This window comes from Dipodomys spectabilis, unplaced genomic scaffold, assembly GCF_019054845.1.
Source record: "Dipodomys spectabilis isolate Male_0828 unplaced genomic scaffold, ASM1905484v1 ptg000002l, whole genome shotgun sequence".
Taxonomy (NCBI): Eukaryota; Metazoa; Chordata; class Mammalia; order Rodentia; family Heteromyidae; genus Dipodomys; species Dipodomys spectabilis.
Genome location: NW_024870679.1, coordinates 46507111 through 46517677, shown reverse-complemented (window position 1 = coordinate 46517677; position 10567 = coordinate 46507111). Strand labels below are relative to the sequence as shown.

Genomic DNA, 10567 nt, shown 5'->3' with positions numbered 1-10567 from the left:
TCTCATTTGCTCCTATTAATTACTCTCAGATTATATATTACAGTTTAAATAATATTTTAAGTTTATAGAATGGCTAAGAAAGGATTCCACTGGCTGTAGGGCTCTGTGAGTCATTACTAAGGGAGAAGGCAGAGAGAGCCGACACCAATACAGAGTCATTGCAGGGAGTTAGATACTAATTTAAACTCAGTCACAGAGCTGTTCAGACCAATGCAGGGCTATTAGAAGCAGATCATCCGGAAATACTGTTTAACATGTTAGTTCATGTGTTGACTTTGTTTAGCTTAGTTGGTTGGTGCACAACCCTTTTATCTTCTTTTGTGCCAATACTAGAGCTTGAACTCAGGGCCTATGTGCTATCCCTTAGCTTTTTTGCCCAAGATTGGTTCTCTACTACTTGAGCCACAGTTCCACTTCTGGGTTTTGGGTGGTTAACTGGAGATAAGAGTTTCATGGACTTTCATGAAACTTTGATCCTCAGACCTCAGCCTCCTGAGTACCTAAAATTACAGGGGTGAGTCCTTGGTGCCTGACTGGTGTTCTACCCTTTGAGCATGCCTCTAGCCTGAGTTTTTGCTGATTATCTTGGAGATGAAGTCTCATAGATCTTTCTGCTCTAGCTGGCTTCAAACCATGATCCTCCAGGTCTCAACCTTCTGAATAGCTAAGGTTATAGGCATGAGCCACTGATATCCAGTTGCTCTTGCTTTTCTGAGGCACCCAGACCTGTTAGTCTAACCATCCTGTCTGTGGTCTAGCTGCAAGAGAAAGAAAAATAATTTGTAGAAATTTCAATGGGGAAAGACCCTCAGTCCATGTTAGTTAGATGGACAAGGAAGCAAAGGAAAAGACTGATCTATAGAACCTCTCCCCCGCCAAGAGAAATTATAACATTGAATTCAGCGTTGTGCATGATCATTCTCTAATTTTATGGTACAAGAATTTGAACTGTGGCTCAAGCTTGCTAAGCAAGCACCCTACCCCTTGACCACTTGGGCTATGCCTCCAGCCCTATTTTGAATTTTTTTTTTCAGATATTGTCTATTATTTTGGGGGGGAGTACCTGTGCTGGGCTTGAACTCAGGGCCTCATTCTCTTGTTTGGCTTTTTTTACTCAAAGCTGGTGCTCTAACACTTAAGTCACACCTCTGCTTTCAGCATTTTGGTGGTTAACTGGAGATAAGAGTTTAGAAGATTTGTCTGCCTAGGTTGATTTCCAACTTCAGTTCTCAGATCTTAGCCTTCTGAGTAGCTAGGATTACACACCTGAGCCATCAGCTCCAGGGGAAGTGTCTTCAACTTCTGTTTGTCTGACCTTAAATAAAGATCCTCCTACCTCAGCCTCTTGAGTAGCTAGGATTACAAGTGTATACCACCATACTCATATACATTTTTCATCTTATATAATAGCCCAGCAGCCAGATGGCATTTCCTTGGCCCTCACCCACGTGTATTGATCTTGGGGACACAGAAACTCAGGGCAGGACATGATTTCCCAAGTTCCTCACTGCTGAGCCCCTCATTGCTGTCTCTTTGTTCTGTGTGATGCTGCTCACATTCCCAGAATCTCTCAGTGAGCTTCTTTGTTGTATTGCTCACTCTTTTCTCCACTCAGCAATTTCCCTCTAATCTTCACCCAGTCTCTTTAACTCCAGCAAGTGACCAGGACATCTATATAAATCCCTGTTGGCCATCTCTATTTGCTCCATGGAATTCTTTGGGTTTCCCTGCAGCTGCCTAGTCTTCCTCCCTCAGTTCTTACTTATTTTTGTTTGTTTGATTTGATGCAGGGTCTTGCTGTGAAGTGGAGCCTGTCCTGGGACTCATGTATACTCTTCCTGCCTCAGTCCCCTAAGGATATTCCTTTGTGTTTAGCTCTCCACCAGTTCTCATCTGCTCTGGCATTTGGCCTTTCTTTTTGCTTTTGCTTGCACCTTCCTGCTTTGAACTGCGATCCTCAGATCTCAGTCTCTTGAGTAGCTGGGATTATAGGTATGAGCCACTGGTGCCTGGTTAAAATTTTTTCTTTAGCAAGTCACACTCAAGGCCTTCCTGGCCCAATGTGCTAAACTTCAAGTTGTTCATCTTGTATGTCATCTCTTCTAAGAGTTTTTCTAGAACCCTCTCACACAAGGAAGTCCTCCCTGGCCTGTGTTGCCTGCTTGGGCAAGTTGTACTAGATGCTTCACTCTTTGTTATGCCAGTGGAACCGGAGGAGAGGCACATGTCAAACCACCTCTGCATTCTCAGGACCTGGCTCAGGCAAGGTCATTCCCCAGATCCATTGAATAAAGAATCCCAAACTGGCAACCATATTGAAACAAGGACCAAAGTACAACCAATGTGGTGGACAGAGCCCAGGGGGCTTGTGACTAAGCCTCTGCCCAGAGCTATTAAGTCATCCGTGCCTGGTGCCCAGCACTAGGTTGGCTTCAGACCAGAGCACCATGCAGAGTGACAGAGACCATTCTGTTGAGGCCTTTCCCAGAGTGCTGAGGAGGAGGGGGGAGGCAGAGGCCCAACCAGGAAGCAGGACTGGGTGTAGAGGAGTCATAGAGAGCTGTGCCCAGGAGAAAGTGCAAGGGAGGCTGTCACAGGCTCCTTGGCACAGACCCAAGCAAGGCAGAGAGGGAGGACTCATTCATCCAGGGCCAGCCCAGGAGTGAGACTGCAGAGCAGGCTGGCCCAGCTCAGCCCAGCCCAGGCCTGGCCACAAGGCAAGGAGGGGATTTCCTCAGGCTCTCTCCTCCTAAGCCCTGTCCACTTTAGGAACCTGTCTGGAAGATTTTAGTTCAGGGAGGGACAGAGGGGCACCTAGCAGGGCGGGATCTTGGAGCAGCAGGGAGATCCATTGGCCCAGGACACCTGGAAGACGGGGACCAGTCTGTGCAGCCCGGGCGGTCCCTGCCTCGGCCTCCCGAGGTGAGATGCCCAGCAAGGGTGGGGGGGGGGGGGGGGAGTTGTAAGGGGAGGCTGGGATCAGGGGGAGGAGGTGATGTCCGGAAGAGCCACAGTGTAAAAGCTGGCTGCCGCCGGGTAACCTCCCTCCCTTCCGGAGTAACCTGGAGCGGATGCTTTGTCTTATGCAACTTTCGTTTTAAAAGTTGCCAGTGTGCGGGGCCTGGAGTCGGGGACTATCTTCCCCAGGGAAACGGGGATGGGGGAGATGACTGGGTAATTCCGTTCCCCTTCACTGGTTTTCTGCTTCTCGATCATGTTTTGGATCCCTTTAACTCCCAGTCTTTGGGGGGCAGGAAATGCAAGGGTTGGAATGTAGGATTTAGTCTTCTGGGTACATCCCCAGCTGTACTCCCAATTTTTTCTTCGTGCCATTGTGTCAGCTTTTATAGCCCTTGTGTTCTGCCAACCTCTGTCCCCCGCTGGGCACTGCCAGGAGGCAGCATGCTGTCTTCCAGTTTTACTTCTCTGCTTCCTTCTTCCTGGTGCAGTCAGTCCAGCCATTTATTAATTTTTTTTCTTTATTTGAGCATATACTTGGATTGTCTGGGGAACTGAGGGAAGGAGGGGGATCTATAAATTGGTGGGCAACAAGCTTGGCATGGTGGAAATTACTTTGGAATCGAGTCAGATTCCTACATACACATCTCCTGTGTACTTACTAGGGGCTCGGATTGCTGAACTAATAAATGGTACTTTTATGGAGATGATGAGAAATAAAATGTGCAGAGCACCCAAGTCGGGTGCCAGGCACAGATGCTAAACATCTGTACTCTCTCCTTCTTTGATTGCCTCCCTGCCCCCCACCCCCTCCCCACTGCCAAGCCCTTTTCTAATTGGCCCCTCCCTTGCCTTACAACTTGGGTGTGTGTGCGCCTGTGTATATGTGTTTGTGTGTGTATGCAGGTGTGTGCGAACACTAGAGCTTGAACTCAAGGCCTAAGCGCTGGCTCAAGGCTGGCACTCTACCACCTGAGCCACAGTTTTACTTCCCACTCTTGGTGATTCATTGGAGACAAGAGATTAATTGGAGATAAGAATCTCATCGATTTTCCTGCTCTGGCTTTGAAATTGAACTTTAGTCCTCAGATTTCAGCCTCCTGAGTAACCTAGGGGGTATAGGCAACATTACTGGGCAACTCCTGATCTTTTTCAGGCATCTTTTTAAGTTTACCTAGGTGGGATTTATAAACATAGAACTAAACTATGGGAGCTGGGGGAAATGGAGGAAATGATAAACATAGAGGGAGATGGAAGGGAAAAGCACTAGACCAGCATGGATCTAAAACCTTCGGTTGTTTCTCAGTTTACACACTCAAACTAAGCAAGTGCTAAGAACTATGAAAGGCTTTGAAACACATTATCTTGGGCCAGGTAATCCAGCCTGGAGAGATATAATCATAGCATTTGAGAGGCTGAGGACAGAAAACTGTGAGTGCAAGGAATAATTCACATTTGTATTCTGCTTGCAAAATCCCATGTGCTTTGTAAGAGAGAAAGAGATGGAGTTGAGGATAGGCTGCCAGGGATCAGAGCCACTTTCGTAGGTGCCCAGGCAGGGTTTGTGTGTTATGCCTGTGGTCCTAAAAGTGAAGCTTTGGAGAAACCTGTTTCTAGGTAGTTTCCTAAAAGCAGTCAGCTTGTCAAGATCCTTGCAAATTCTCCTTTGAGCTCAATTTTCATTGTCTGTCTTTGGCTTTACGAAAGAAGGCATACCTCTCTCCATCCTTAGTCTTTTTTTTTTTTTTGGCCTGTCCTGGGGCTTGAATTCAGGGCCTGTCCCTGAGCTTCTTTTGCTCAAGGCTAGCACCCTTCCACTTAAGCCACAGCACCATTTCCGGCTTTTTCTGTTTATGTGGTACTGAGGTATCAAACCGAGGGCTTCATGCATGTTAGGCAAGCACTTAGACACATTCCGGGCCCCTCCTTAGTCTTTCTGTGGCACACTGTACAAAAGGAAAATGGGAGATGCTTTGTTCAAAGAAAAAACAAATGAGATTAGGTAAGCTAAAACAGAGGAGGCCATGGCTTACTATAGACTTATAGCATTTATTTAAAAATATTTATTTGAACCTGGTGCCAGTGACTCACACCTATAATCCTAGCTAACTCAAAAGATTGACTTCTGAGGATCACTTTGAATTAAGCCCAGGCATGAAAATCCATGAGACTCTTATCTTCAATTAATCACAAAAAGCCAGAAGTGGAGCTGTGGCTCAAGTGGTAGAGCACTAGCCTTGAGCAAAAGGGCTCAGGAACAGTGAACAGGCCCTGAGTTCAAGCCCCAGGACCAGCAAAATAAAATAAAATAAAAATATATATTTGATACTAATTATGTTCTAGACACTGTTGTAAGGGTTTTACTGAAAAATAAATTTATTTATTTCTAGTACCAAATTTGCAAAGTAGATTCTCACTATTTCCTATGGGACCAAATGAGTTTAGTATAGATACTTTGAATTCCTTTAGAATTGTGTTTTTGTTTGTTTGTTTTTGTGCCAGTACTATGGCTTGAACTCCGTGCTTAGGCTCGGTCCCTTAGCTTTTGCCACTCAAAGCTGGTGCTCTGCCAAGTGAGCCATAGCTCCACTTCTGACTTTTTGCTAGTTAGTTGGAGATATGAGTCTCTTGGATTTATCTACTTGAGCTTTTTTTGAACGGTGATCCTCAGATCTTAGCCGCCTGAGTAGCTAAGATTACAGATGTGAGCCTTGGAAGCTTTCAAGTAGAGGTAGAGACTACTTTGGGAGACTGCTTCAGGCGAGACTTAGCAGTCTATTCTGTCTTATAGAGGGACACAAGGATGACCGAGGTTAATGTCAAGGCAAGATGTGAGATGACATTCTGTCCTGATGAGGTGTATTGGTAGCTATTGCTATATAACAAATCACTCCGAAATCTAGTGACCTAAAACATCCACCATGTAATGTTGCCATGACCCAGTTTGTAAAGAATTTGAGAAGGGTTCAGCTGAGCTCTTCTGCTCCATGTGCTCTTAGCTGGGGTCAATCACTTGGCTGTGCTCTTGGTTGGGAGGTCCAAGAAGTTTCATTCGTGGGTCAGGCATCTTGGTGCTCTTCTGCATAGCCTCTGTCTCCCTGTGGGTGGGTTGGGCTTCCTCAAAGCATGGTGGTCCCAGGTAGTCAAATTTTTATCTAAGGTCAAGCTTCAAAGAGGGAGCATTTCTAAAGAACCTAACCCTGGAAGGTACTCAGCACTTCTTCTGCCATGTTATGTTGGTTAGACCCAGTCACAGGGCTAGTCCTATAATTTAAGGGGAGAAGAAACCAACCCCATGTCTCAGTGGGAGGAATCGAAAATAATGTACACCATCTGTAGTCTACCACATGGCTTCTGGCAACTGAAGAGCTATAACCGCTGTGATGGTGTTGACCTACTTTTTAATCTAAATCATAGTATACTATGTTGGAACAACTTATAGGTCATTATTCTTTGCTGAGGAGGCGCCCAGAATAGGATTGTGTATAGCCTTTTTCCACGCTTCCATCTCTTTCCAGAAGCCTAAGACATACAACACATTCAGTGAAGCACATCCAATGCATGTGCATCACATAAGAATTTGGTGGTTTATCAAAATGTGGTGTATGTAAGACTTTCCTGGGAGAGTTCTTAAAAAACGTGAGCTAATTGCTAGGCAAGATGGGAGCCCTGGTCCTCTGAATCCAAATCTTTAGGGCAAAAGTGTTTAGTCTCTGCTAGCTATTAAACAGCCCCAGCATTCAGGCCCTCACTAGCGAGGCTGAGCCCAGTGATCTGGGGTGAACCAAGACAAGCAGGATCATTAGATGAATCTCTTGTGAGGTCTACCCCAGGGTAGGGGGTAGACCCATCCACCTTCATCTCAGATGGTCCAGGACAGGGTGACCAAGCATTCTTAATTTTTCCAGGATGGTCCTGAGCACTGGAAATTACATATCCTAAGAAACTTCTAGTCTTAGGCAAACCGTGAAAGTTGGTTATTAGTAAAGGACTACTATTTTAGAAGCATTGTAGATGAGGCAATGAAAGCTTTTTTGGAAAAAATGAAAGTTTCTAATACAAGCAATGATTTTATCTCCTTACTTCAAGGACTGAAGTAGGACCATAGATTGATATTAATCAGAAGTAATTCCTTTGAATCATGGAGGAAAAACATTTTTGGGGTTTTCTTAGCTCCATTCTTTGCTGTGTTAGATAGATCTGCTCATTTATTTTTTAAATATATTTTTATTGTGAAAATACTGTACAGAGGGGTTACAATTACGTGGGTAAGATAATGAGCACATTTCTTATCAAGCATTGTAGCCTCCTGCTTTGTTTCCCCTAGATCTGCTCATTTAAATAGTCTGCTTTTGGGTGATTCTTCTAGAATATATTTCTTTTCTTTTTCTGTTTTTTTTTTTTTTTTTTTTTTTTTTATGCAGGAAAAATAACCTTTGCCAGGTACCCGTGGCTCACACCTCCTACCTACTCAGGAGGCTGAGGTCTGAGGATTGCAGTTCAAAGCCAGTTGGGGCAGGAAAGTCTGTGAGAGTGTTATCTCCAATTAACCATCAGAAAACTAGAAGTGTGCTGGCCTTGAGTGCAAAAGCTCAGAAATGTTGCCCATGCTCTGAGTTCAATCCCCATGACCACCCCCCCAAAAAAAGCACAAACCTTTATTATTTTTTTATATTGGTATCAGACCTCCATTCATAGCTGATGCTCTACTTCTTGAGCCATACCTCTAGCCCTGCTTTTTGTTGATTATTTAGAAATGGAGTCAGGCTTTTCTGTCCAGGCTGGTTTTGAACTGTGGTCCTTCAGGTCTCAGGCCCCTGAGTAATGCATAAATCTATGGAATGTGTTAATAGCTCCATGTGGAGTGACCTAGAATATTGTCTCCCTCCCCTGACTTCTCTCTTTCTGGCAGTACTAAGGTTTGAACTCAGAGCCTTGTACTTGTTAGGCACATGTTTTACTACAGAGCTACATCTCCAGCCCCAGAATCTGGTCTTAGGTAACTGGACTTGTGCTCCTGCTTTGTAACCATCGTGGTCTTTTTGCCTTCGTTGTTTATTTGGAAAATGGGGAATAACCATGATGTCTTCACAGGGTGAATACCATACATGAAAGAGGTTCTGTACTGGGAGAGGTAGAATTATGATGGTCTTTGAATAGGAGAGACATGAAAGAAACTATTCTGCACACCACTTGAACCTTGGGTCTTTCCACTCTGAATCACAGCAGAACAGTGGAAATTCAAGGAAGGAGCTTTAATTTTTATCTTTTTATGCTGGTACTAGGGCTTGAACTCAGGACCTGGGTGCTGTCCCTTAGCTTCTCTCTCTCCCTCTCCCTCTCCCTCTCCCTCTCCCTCTCTCTCTCTCTCTCTCTCTCTCTCTCTGTCTCTCTGTCTGTCTGTCTGTCTCTCTCTCTTTCTGTTGGTTGTGGGGCTTGAACTCTGGGCCTGGGCACTGTCCCTGAGCTCTTCCAAGGTGAGTGCTCTACTGCTTGAGCCACTGTACCACTTATGGTTTTCTGGTGGTTAATTGCAGATAAGAGTCTCACAGGGGCTGGGAAGGTGGCTCAGTGGTAGAACACTTGCCTTGCATGCCTGAGGCTCTGGGTTCGATTCCTCAGCACCACATAAGCAAAAAGAAAAAAGCTGGAAGTGGTGCTGTGCCTCAAGTGGTAGAGCGCTAGCTTTGAGCTGAAGAGCTGATGGACAGCGCCCAGGCCCAGAGGTCAGGCCCCAAGACCGGACCCCCCCAAAAAAAAAAAAATAAAAAGAGTCTCACAAACTTTGCTGCCCAGGCTGGCTTTGAACCCTGATTCTCAGATCTCAGTCTCCTGAGTAGCTAGGATTACAGGCATGAGCCACTGGCACCTGGCTTTAGTTTTGTCTCTTAAGGCTTGAACTACAATTCCACTTCTGGCTTCTTGGTGGTTAATTGGAGATAAGAATCTCATGGAGTCTCCTGCTCAGGCCAACTTTGATCCTCAGATCTCAGCTTTTTGAGTAGCTGGGATTACAGGTATCAGCTACCAGTGCTTGGTTAGAAAGGAGCTTTTAACTCCCAGTAAGCCTAGAAAACAGTCAGAAAGGAGAGTGAGTGTCTCTACCTGAGTTGCCCTCAATATGGAAGGCAAGTGGGTTTTGCTTCAGAAGAAAAGAAAACTTTTGGGAACTGGGGTTTGTGAAGGCATTAAGAAAAAAAATTCTCCTGCCTATTTATTCCAAATGTGTCTTCAGAAATGGAGCAAAAAGAAAAACAACCCAAACCACAAGCCTATAATATTGAAAAGCTAGTTCTTAAATTTCTGTAGCTAAAAAAGCATCCTTTCAGGCTATGACCACAGAGAGATTGCTGTGGGCTCTGAACCAAGGCATAATGACAGTCTGCAGTGTGATGAAGGAGGCCCAGTAGCCTAATCTGTTGCCTTGCCAATTACCCAGGTTGCCTAGCAACAACCACCCAAAAGCCTCCAGCCATGCTCAGCTGGACCGCAGTGGGGTACACCCAGCCCAATCTATAGTCCAGTCTCCTGAGTTCCCTGGCCACATCAAGGCTGAATTTAGTCCTGGCAGGGACCTGCCTGGTACCAATGAGTGGGTGGGCCAGCTGTTTAAAAAACAAAACAAAACAAAGCACAGGGAGAGAGAGAGAGAGAGAGAGAGAGGGAGGGAGGGAGGGAGGGAGGGAGGGAGGGAGAAAAGGAAGGAAGGAAGGAAGGAAGGAAGGAAGGAAGGAAGGAAGGAAGGAGAGAGAGAGAGCGAGCGCATGTGCGTGAGAGCAATGTAGACATTTAAAACCTGCTTGCTTAAGGGCAACTAGGAAATAGCACAAGCAAATGACCAAAAGTGTTTGCCACCAAAAAAGAGTTGGCCTGAAGGTGTCAGTCTTACCACTTCCCTCCAGAGCCGGTGAAGAAGGGAAGCTGAGCTTGATTTGGACTTTTGGGTTCTGGGAGAGGCAATCCTTTTCTATTCTGGGTCCTTGTCTCCGTCTGTATTCCACTTGGTAGGTCTGGGGATTCCCGACCTCACTCTCCCCAGGAGTAGTGACCTGCCAGTTCTCCTCTATCCCTTCCATCTGGGGGTTCCCAGGGTTTGGTCTGGATCCCTTTGGGCAGCCAGAAGAAGAGGGAGATAAGAGCTGAGCACTAGTGGTGCATATCTGTAATAATCCTAGCTACTCAGGTAGCTGGGATCTGAGAATTTCAGTTCAAAGCCATCTCAGGCAGATAAATCAATGAGAATCTTACCTCCATTGAACCAGCAAAAAGCCAAAACTGGAAGTGTGACTTAAATAGTAGAGTGGTTAGCCTTGAGTGAAAATGCCAAGCAAGGAGCGGGCTTGAGTGTAAGCCCTAGGACTAGGACCAGAATAATAGAGAGACGAGAGAGAGAGAGAGAGAGAGAGAGAGAGAGAGAGAGAGAGAGAGAGAGAAGGGGTAGGTAAGGGTAGAGGAAAAGGATGGGATTTTAAAAAATCAAATTGAAGGTATATATTTGTGTAATACTTGTGCTGAGAAATCACTGGGGCAGTAGAATGCGCAGGGCCTTTGGAGTCAGATAGGCCAGGCTCCTCCCCCAGCACCCACTTGCCTGAAGTTCCATTTGCAA

At 45.6% G+C, this 10567-nt stretch overlaps 1 protein-coding gene across 1 annotated transcript in view; it reads left to right on the top strand.

Annotated features, from left to right (window-relative positions):
- The first annotated feature begins 2631 nt into the window (after positions 1-2631).
- The window catches only part of Rhbdl2 (rhomboid like 2), a 48377-nt gene continuing 40441 nt past the window's right edge, over positions 2632-10567 (top strand). The window contains exon 1 of the mRNA XM_042681264.1: positions 2632-2922. The gene's annotated coding sequence lies outside the window, so the exon portion shown is untranslated. The remainder of the gene's footprint in view (positions 2923-10567) is intronic.